The sequence below is a fragment of the Puma concolor genome, chromosome A3, assembly GCF_028749965.1.
Source record: "Puma concolor isolate L17-30 chromosome A3, mPumCon1.1.hap2, whole genome shotgun sequence".
NCBI classification, from domain to species: Eukaryota; Metazoa; Chordata; class Mammalia; order Carnivora; family Felidae; genus Puma; species Puma concolor.
Window position 1 is genome coordinate 58278012 of NC_141669.1, and position 10832 is coordinate 58288843.

Consider the following 10832-nt stretch of genomic DNA (forward strand, 5'->3'; position numbering starts at 1 on the left):
TCTTTTATACTACCAGTGTTGAGTGATAAAAATCAGACATACAAAGGGGCATTCTGTATGATTTTATTTCTATAAAGTACAAAAAACCAGTCAACATTAATCTATGGGTTTGAAATCAGCATAGAAGTTATCCCTCTGTGGGAGAGAAGGTAGTGACTAAACGGAAACATGATGAAGCTTTGAGAATAGTAATGTACTGTTTCTGGATCCGGGTGCTGATGACATAGCTGTGCTGTGTTTAGTTCATGAAAATTTGCTGAGCTCTGAACGCATGATACATGCATTTTTCACTATGTATATGTTTCAAAAAAAGTTTTAAAAAATACTACAATGTAATATAACCACATACCCACCAGAACAGCTAAAATTAAAAAGATATAAAATAGGGGCGCCTGGGTGGCTCAGTCAGTTGAGCGTCTAACTTCGGCTCAGGTCATGATCTTGCAGTTTGTGGGTCCTAGCCCTGCATCTGACTCTGCACTGACAAGCGTGGAGCCTGCCTCCCTAGGAGGGAGAGAATAAGTAAATACAATAAATAAACTTTAAAAAAGTACTTAGGGGCGCCTGGGTGGCTCAGTTGGTTGAGCATCCCGCAGTTCGTGAGTTCGAGCCCCGCATCGGGCTCTGTGCCGACAGCTCAGAGCCTGGAGCCCGCTTCAGATCCTGTGTCTCCCTCTCTCTGCCCGTTCCCTGCTCATTCTCTGTCTCTCTCTGTCTCTCAAAAATGAATAAACGTTAGGGGGGGAAGAAGAAAAAAAAAAGAATAAACGTTAAAAAAAAGTGCTTAAAATTTAAAAAAGATATAAAATACTAAGTACTGGTGAAGATCTGCAGCAACAAGAATGCTCACACAATCCCTTTGGAGAACTGTTTGGCGGTATCTACTAATGTGAAAAATATGTAAGCATATGTGTATATGTCATTTTGTGAATATTACCCAGGAATTCCATTCCTAGGTATACATATTCTATATGCATTCAATATGTAAACAACGGTTTAAGAGTGTTCATAGCAAAAGTATCCATAATAACCAAAAGCTGGAAACTGCCCAAATACCCATCAACGGTGGAATGGATACGTAAATTGTGGTATACACACATGGCAGGAGCTATGTATCAATGAGAATCAACAAACAACAGCTGTGTGCAACACGTAGATGAACTTCACAAACCTAAAGTTGAGAACCCAGGTATCAAAACGTATTAGTCCATTTATATAAAGTTTATTTTTTTTTAATTTCTTTTTTAACGTTTATTTTATTTTTGAGACAGGGAGAGACAGAGCATGAACAGGGGAGGGTCAGAAAGAGGGAGACACAGAATCGGAAGCAGGCTCCAGGCTCCGAGCCGTCAGCACAGAGCCCGACGCGGGGCTCGAACTCACGGACCGCGAGATCGTGACCTAAGCTGAAGTTGGCCGCTTAACCGACTGAGCCACCCAGGCGCCCCTGTATAAAGTTTAAAAAGAGGCAAAACTAATCTGATATCAGAAGGGAGGAAATGACTAACTTAGGGAGTGTTGTGACTGGTACCAGTGACAACAGGGTTCTTGGGGTTGTGATAATGTTCCATTTTATGGTCTATGAGCATTACATCAAAATGAGAACTTCCTAGAAACTCATCAACTGAACACCAATGATGTGTGTGTGTGTGTGCGCGTGTGTGTGTGTGCAAGTGCTGTGAACTTTTCTGTATGTTATATGTCAATGAAAATTTACTTTAAAAATTCCCAAGGAAGGAGAGGGTCCAAGATGGCTGTGTAGGGAAATCCTGAGCTCACCTTCTCTGTTCAACATCCCAAAGTTACAACTACATTTTGAATAATTCTTTCCTAAAAAGACCTGAAGACTAGCAGAATAGCTCTTCCACTACCTCTTCCACAGGAAAGGAAGGAAGGAAGGAAGGAAGGAAGGAAGGAAGGAAGGAAGGAAGGAAAAGAGAGAGAGAGAGGAAGGAAGGAAGGAAGGAAGGAGCAAGCCATGTCAAAACAAGTAGGAGGGACAGAAAAGTGGTCTTGTCAGGACCCCCACCCCTCATGTAAACTACCCACAAGAGGAAGGCATAGAACAAATGCATGGCTCCTCTCTGAGGAGTGAGGGGTTTGAGCCCTACTTCAAGCACCCTAGCCTGTCAGACCTGGATCTGAAAAAGTGAGCCCCCAAATGACTGGCTTTCAAACCACAGAGTAATATCTGAGAAAGCAGGAAGGCTGTAGGAAATGGGAGACTCCACTCTTGAAGGGCTCACACACAGACTCAGTTGCTACAAGTCCCAGTGTGAAAGCGGTAGCTTGACAAGTGCCTGGGCCATGTGTGAGGAGACTCACTGACTGGAAGAGCAGAGGTCTGTTGGAGATCTCTCTAAAGACAGAGGTGCTAGCAGGAACTTTTTTTTTTTTTTTTTTTTAACTCTCTTTCTCCTTGCTAGCCCAGTGCTGGGAGATGCCATTTGGGGCACTCTCAATCCTCCTCGATAACATGGTTCACCGCATCCCAGTGTTCTCCTGAGGCCCCACCTTGCCAGACTTGGCCCAGAGCTTGTCCACTGAGGCCCTCTGCCCCGCGAAAGCCAATGGACAGGCACACCATAGCCAGGTGCTCCTACACTGCTGCCCTGCCCCACCAGACCCAGAAGTTGCATGCACTTCGTACAGAGGACACCCTTGAACATCTGGCACTGATTGCCAGAGGGGCTGGGACTGAAACAACTGGAGAGACAGAGCTTAGCAGCCTACCACCCCCAGAGCACTGCACAGACATCTGACTGAAACACACCTGCTAGTGTGTGTTTCACCTTCCAGGGACCATGCCTTCAAGACTGGAAGAGACAGCTGCTTTGTCTAATACATAGAAACAAACATAGAAAGCCAGGAAACTGAGGGGACAGAGGAATATGTTCCAAATGAAAGAACGAGACAAAATCTCAGAAACATACATTAATGAAACAGATAAGTAATCTACTTGACAAGGAGTTCAAAGTAATGGTAATAAAGATGTTCACTGAACTCAGGAGAAGGATGGATGAACACAGTGAGATCTTTAACAAAGAAGTAGAAGATTACAAACAAAAAGAAAGTTACAAACAAAAGTTCCAGAACTGAAGAATACAATAACCAAACAAAAATTGCAGTAGAGGGGCACCTGGGTGGCTCAGTTGGTTAAGCGTCCAACTTTGGCTCAGGTCATGATCTCATGCTTCATGAGTTTGAGCCCCACATCGGGCTCTGTGCTGACAGCTCAGAGCCTGGAACCTGATTTGGATTCTGTGTCTCCCTCTCTCTCTGCCCCTGCCCTGCTCGTGCTCTGTCTCTGTCTCTCTAAAATAAATTAAAAAAAAAAAATTTTTTTTAAATGCATTAGAGGATTTCAACAGCAGACTGGATAAAGCAGAAGGACAGATCAGCAAGCTGGAAGACAAATCAAAGGAAATCGCCCAGACAGAGTAACAGAAAGTATAAGAATTTATATTTATTTATTCATTTATTTATTTTAATGTTTGTTTATATTTGAGAGAGAGAGAGACAGACAGAGTGCAAGTGGGGAAGGGGCAGAGAGAGAGGAAGACACAGAATCCAAAGCAGGCTCCAGGCTCTGAGCTCTCAGCACAGAGCCCGTCATAAGGCTCGAACTCACAAGCCGTGAGATCATGACCTAAGCCGAAGCCGGACACTTAACCGACTGAGCCACCCAAATGCCCCATAAGTAAAAAATTTGTTTAAAGTGGAGATAGCTTAAGGAACCTGTGGGACAACATCAAGTGAAATAATATTCACATTATAGAGATTCCATACAGAGAAGAGTGAGAGAGAAAGGGTCAGAAAATTTATTTGAGGAAATAATGGCTGAAAACTTCCCTAAGCAGGTCCAGGAATCCCAGAGTGTCTAAAAAAAAAAAAAAAAAAAAAAAAATGAACCTAGAGAGATCTACACCAAGACACATTATAATTAAAATGGCCAAACTTAAAGGAAATAACCTAAAAGCAGCAAGAAAAAACAACTTTATAGATATAAGGGAAACCCCATATGGCTATTAGATTTCTCAGCACAAACTTTGCAGGCCAAAAGAGAGTGGCATAACATATTCAAAATGCTGAAAGGAAAAAACTTCCAACTGAGAATTCTCCACTAGCAAGGTTATCATTCAGAATCGAAGGAGAGATTAGGAGTTTTCCATATAAGCAAGAACTGAAGGAGTTCACCACTAAAATGGCCTGAGAGGAAATGTTCAAGGAAATTCTTTGAGCTGAAAAGAACTAGCACTAATTAACAACAACAGCAACAACAAACCACCTAAATATCTAAAGGTAAATATATAGTAAAGGTAGAGAATCAGTCACTTATAAAGCAAGTATGAAGGTTACAAGAAAAAAACTGGTAAAATTAACTAAAACTACAATAATTAGTTAAGAGATGCATAAAGTGAAAAGATGTTAAATGTGACATCAAACACATAAAACATGGTAGGGGGAGTAAGTACATAGAATTTTGGAATGTGGTCAGATTTAAGTTGCTGTCAAAAAAAAATACACGGTTATATACATAGGATAAGATATGTGAACCTCACAGTAACCACAAAACAAAAACTAAAGCTAAAGCAAAATGGAAATACACAATAGAAAATGAGAAAGGAATCTAAACAAAACACTAAAGAAAGTCATCAAACCACAAGGGAAGAAATAAAGAGGAGGAACAGGCGAACTATAATAAAAGCCAGGAAACAACAAAGTGTCAAGAAGTACACACCTATCGATAATTACTTTAAATGTAAATGAACTAAACTCTCTGATCAAAAGTAATCGATAATTACTTTAAATGTAAATGAACTAGGGGCGCCTGGGTGGCGCAGTCGGTTAAGCGTCTGACTTCAGCCAGGTCACGATCTCACGGTCCGTGAGTTCGAGCCCCGCATCAGGCTCTGGGCTGATGGCTCAGAGCCTGGAGCCTGTTTCCGATTCTGTGTCTCCCTCTCTCTCTGCCCCTCCCCCGTTCATGCTCTGTCTCTCTCTGTCCCAAAAATAAATAAAAAACGTTGAAAAAAAATTAAAAAAAAATAAATGTAAATGAACTAAACTCTCTGATCAAAAGGCTGAGTGGATTAGTAAAAGAAGACACATCTACATAGTGCCTATAAGAGACTGACTTCAGAAGCGAGGACACAAACAGACTGAAAGTGAAGGGATGGAGAAAGATATTCCATGCAAATGGAAATGAAAAAAAAAAACATAACAGGAATGGCTGAGTCAGTTAAGCATCCAACGCTTGATGTCAGCAAGGTCATAATCTCATGGTTCATGAGTTTGAGACTCACATCGGGCTCCAGGCTTACAGTGTGGAGCCTGCTTGGGATTCTCTCTCTTTCCTTCTCTCTCTGCCCCTTTCCCACTCATGCTCTTTCTCAAAATAAAGAAACTTTAAATAAAGAAAAATAAAATGACTAAAATATTTAAAAAGAAAGACTACAATAAAAGACAAAGAGGGAAATTAAATAATGATAAAGGGGTCAATCTGGCAAAAAAGATATAAGATTTATAAATATATATACACCCAAAATAGGAGCACCAAAACATATAAAGCACATATTAATGGACCTAAAAGGAGAAATTGACAATGATACAATAATAGTAGGGGACTTAAACACCCCCACTTACATCAATGAATAGATTAATAAGGAAAGATCAACCTTGAACAACACATTAGACCAAATGCACTTAATAGACATATATGGAACATTCCATCCAAATGCAGCAATTTACACATTTTCCTCAAGTACAAATGGAATATTCTCTATGATAGACCACATGTTAGATGACAAAACAAGTCTCAACAAATTGAAGAAGACTGAAATTTTATAAAGTGTCTTTTCCAAACACAATGGTATGAAACTAAAAATAAGTTACAAGAAGAGCGCTAGAAAAACCACAAAAATATGGAGATTAAACAACATGCTACTGAACAAGTGGGCCACTGAAGAAATCAAAGAAGAAATAAAAATATAGAGAGAGACAAAAAAAACCCAGATATACCAAAATCTGTGGGATGCAGCAGAAGTGGTTCTAAGAGGGAAGTTCATAGCAACATAGGCCTAAATTAAGAAAAAAGGAAAATCTCAAATAAACAATCTAACTTCTTATACCTTAAGGAACTAGAAAAGACAAACAAAGCCCAAATTTAGTAGAAGGAAAGAAATAAAAAGCAAAAATAAATAAAGTAGATACTAAAAACAAAACAAAACAAAAAACAGATCAATGAAACTAAAAGCTAGTTCTTTAAAAATATAAACGAAATTGACAAACCTTTAGCTGGACTAAGAAAAAAAGAGGGCTCAAACAAAATCAGAAATTATAGAGGAAAAGCTACAACTGATACCACAGAAAGACAAAGGAATATCATAATTATATGCCAACAAACTGAGCAACCTAGAAGAAATGGATAAATTCCTGGAAACATACAGTATTCCAAAACTAAATCATGAAGAAATAGAAAATCTGAAAAGATTTGATTACTAGTAAGAGTAAGTAAGTGAGGGGTATTAAAGGGCTCAGTAATAAAAATCTCCCAACAACCAAAAGTCTTGGTTCACTGGTGAATTCTACCCAACATTCAAAGCCTTAATACACATCATTTTCAAATTCTTCCAAAAACTGAAGAGAAGGAAATGCTTCCAAAGTCATTTTATGAGGTCAGCATTACCCTGATAGCAAAACCAGACAAGGACACCACACACACACAAAAGAGAAGTACAGGCTAATATCCTTAATGAACAGATGCAAAAATACTCAAAAATAACAGTAAACTGAATTCAACAACACATTTAGAGAAGCATATATTGTGATCAAGTGGGATTTATTCCAGGGATTTTAAGGGTGGTTCAACATCTGCAAATCAATCAATATAATATACTACATTAACAAAATGAAGGATTAAAATCATATGATCATCTCAATAGATACAGAAGGAGCACTTTGACAAAATTCAACATCCATTTACAATAACCGCCCCCCCCCAAGTTGCTATAGAGAAAACATACCTCAACATAATAAAGGCTGTGTGTGACAAACCCACCGCTAACAATGTACTCAATGGTGAAAAGCTGAAAGCTTTTCCTCTAAGATCAGGAATAAGACAACAATCCCAGTCTCGTCACTTTTATTCAACACAATACTGGAAGATGTAGTCACAGAAATTAGGCAAGGAGAAGAAATAAAGGCATCTATATTGGAAAGAAATAAGTAAAGCTGTTATTATTTGCAGAAGACATGATACTTAATACAATAAAACCCTAAAGACTCCATTTATTAGAACTAATAAATGAATTCAGTAAAGTTGCAGGAGAAAAAATCAACTTACAGAAATCAGTAGCATTTCTATACACTTATAATGATAAATTATCAGAAAGAGAAATTAAGAAAACAATCCCACTTACAACCATATCAAAAAGAATAAAATACCTAGTAATAAATTTAACCAAGGAGGTAAAAGACCTATACACTGAAAATTATGAGATACTGATGAAGGAAACTGAAGATGACACAAATAATTGGAAAGATATTCTGTGCTCATGGATTGGAAGAATATTGTTAAAATGTCCATACTACAATTCAATGTGGTTCCTATAAAAATTCCAATGGCATTTTTCACAGAAGTTGAACAAATAATTCTAAAATTTGTAGGAAACCACAAAAGATCTAAATACCCAAAGCAATCTGGAGAAAGAACAAAGCTGGAGGTATCCTGCTCTCTGACTTCAAGCTATATTACAAAGCTATAGTAATCAAAACAGTATGGTAGTGGCATAAAAACTGATACACAGATCAATGGAACAGAATTGAGAGCCCAGAAATAAACCCACACATATACAGACAATTAATTTACAATAAAGAAGCCAAAAATACACAATGGAAAGAAGATGTTCTCTTCAATAAATGGTGCTGGGAAAACTGGACATTCACATACAAAAAAATGAAACTAGACCATTATCTTACACTATATACAAAAATGAACTCAAAATGGATTAAAGAATGTAAGATTTGAAAACATAAAATTCCTAAAAGAAAACATATATGGTGAGCCCCTTGACATCAGTCTTACTGATATTGTTATGGATCTGACCCTAAAGGTGAAAGGGGAAAAAAAAAGCAAAAATAAAAAAAAAGCCCAACAACCCAATTTAAAAATGGGCAGAAGATCTAAAGAGACATTTTTCCAAAGAAGACATCAGATGGCCAAGTTGTTCAGAAGTTGTTCAGAATCACTAAATTTAGGGAAATACAAATCAAAACCATAATATCACCTCACACTGGTTAGATTGGCTATCATCAAAACGACAAGAAATAGGGGCACCTGGGTGGCTCAGTTGGCTAAGTGTCCGACTTCGGCTCAGGTCATGATCTGGCAGTTTGTGAGTTTGAACCCCACATGTGGCTCTCTGCTGTCAGCACAGAGTCCTCTTGGGATCCTCTGTCCCCCCTCTCTCTGCCCCTCTCCTGCTCACTCTCTCTCAAAAATAAACATTTAAATAAATAAAATAAAATAAAATAAAATAAAATAAAATAAAATACAAAAGGCATTTAGGGGTGCCTCAGTGGTTCAGTCAGCATCCAACTCTTAACCTCGGTTCAGGTCATGATCTTCCAGTTCACGAGATTGAGCCCCATATTGGGCTCTGCACTAACAGCACAGAGCCTGCTTGGGACTCTCTCCCTCTCTCTCTCCCTGTCTCTCTCTCTCTCTCTCTGCCCACACTCTCTAAACAAACAAACAAACAAACAAACAAACATTCTTTTAAAAGGCACTTATATTTTCTGATTGTAAAAGTGCAACAGGCAAATTATAGACATTTGGGGGAAACACACAATGAAAGTACATTCCATCACTTGCAGAAAATATTTCCTTGCTATCATCTTTATAGACACAAAATACACATAACCGGGGACCATGTTGTACATGGTTGCTTTCTGAAATATATTAAGCACATTTTCCCACATCAGTAAATAATCTTCAAAACCATGAAAAAAAAGGCCCTCAGATCGGAGATCCAATTTGACTTAAACCTTACCCAAATGCTATTTTGTCTCTTTGGATCACTCTTCTTTTGTCTTTCAGGGTTATCAGAAAAATCATAGTGCCATCAAAAAGGGAAGGTATCTATTGCTCCTTGCAGCAATGTGAACATAATACATACAAGAGCTCTAGATAGTCTAGTGACACAACATTAAGCTTTGTCATCAGTGTGCAAAAGCTGACTAGTTTTCAAAAATAGAATAAAATGCAGTTTTGCAGTGTCATGTGGCTTTTACCCCAGTTAGAGAAATCATTAACTCAGACACTCTGCAGTACAGGGGGTTTGACTAACCTTGCCAACTTAGCCAGGCAGCAAAAGAGGAGCCTGTGGCAGCCATCTTCTCTGAAGGAACAAAGCAAAGAGAAATAATCTGGTGCAGAGTTCCAGGCACGACGTGCTCCGGTCCAGCTGTTGGTTCTCTGACTAAACATGGCTTCCCTCTGATCATTAAGGGGAAAAAACATCTTCAAGAAAGGATTTTAAGTGACTGTAAAGAAAAGCCCAACCAAACTATCTCTTTTCCCTCCTCAAGTGGGAAACTTTGGGGGTGGGGGGGGGGGTCAGTAGGCTGTTGACTTATCTACTACAAAATGTCGAAAAATGAGCTAAGGAAAGTTTAAATGTTTTATCTGTTCCCAAAATGAACTTTCCCTGCTCATGGCCGGCAGCAATTTCTGGGTCCATGGGCACCTTCTTTGGCAGCTGCAAAGAATAATGCGGCTCCCTTCGTGATGCGAGCTTACTCGGCCAGCAGGGGGCGAGCGGAAACAGTCCCCTCCCCCACCTCCCGGCCCGAGGACTTCAATGAAGTCCTATATCTAGTGCGCACATCCCGTTTGTGGCCGCCTGGATTCACCTACCCGAAGGGGACCAGGGTGAAACTGCCTCAGATACTTAGCGCAGCTCTCCACAGCTTCATAAATTAAGCATAAACTCCATGATTCTTCAAGATTGGCTCCAGATGACTGTTTCAGTCAAAGTGGATGGTTTATGTTGGTTCTTGTTGGGCAAGTGCAAAGGCAGACCCAGTATATTGCAAGAGTCTGGGTAGTGGGGACAGTGACAGTTTAGTTTAGCAACCACACTTTCTCCATCCAACTTCGCTGTTAAAAAGTCTATTGCTTTTGAGGGAGGACCCCATGCGAAGAAGCAAAGAAAGCCAGCGTTGGCCAAGAAATATAAAACCCCTCAAATGGCTTTCTCTGGTATTTAAATTTAGGCAATTATTTGCAGCTCTTCTCAGCACTCATCCCTGGGTCTTGTTATCACCTGGAAAGAAACTAGAATGCTTTCAGAACTGCCACACTTTTCAACTACCATCAGATAAAAGTCATAGTTTAAAAATCCTCATCTGATTTCATTTCACCAAATGGTTAATATTTTTCTACTTCCTGTTAACAAAATATCAAATGCTAGGCTAGCTGCTGGACTAATCATATTTAGTGGTATAAACATTTCTTTTTCATCAGCTATATAGGAAATGTTTGAAGACAAAAGTGGCTCCCCTATAGCTTCCCGACCTGCATAGGAAACTCCAAGTGTAAGCCAGGGTATTTGTACGTGTCCCATGCTGTGTCTGGGATATGGTGCTTTGCAAACAAATCTAAATTAGAATAAAATAAAATAATAAAACATTAGAAGAAAATATGAGAGAATATTTGTATAACCTTGGGGGTGTGGCAGTCTTCTTAAGCAAGATGAGAAACCCAGAAAAAGTAAAGGAAAACAACAGAGGGGTGCCTGGGTGGCTCAATCAGTTAAGTGTCCGACTTC

The 10832-nt window shown here is 39.2% G+C and overlaps 1 long non-coding RNA gene across 2 annotated transcripts in view; it reads right to left on the bottom strand.

Moving 5' to 3' along the window:
- LOC112869037 (uncharacterized) overlaps positions 1–10101 on the bottom strand; it is a 53141-nt gene extending 43040 nt beyond the window's left edge. For both annotated transcript variants that reach the window (XR_015249160.1, XR_015249161.1), the window contains exons 1-2: positions 9920–10101; positions 9351–9499 (exon numbers count right to left, since the gene is read on the bottom strand). This is a non-coding gene — a long non-coding RNA (uncharacterized LOC112869037). The remainder of the gene's footprint in view (positions 1–9350; positions 9500–9919) is intronic.
- Positions 10102–10832: the final 731 nt, after the last annotated feature.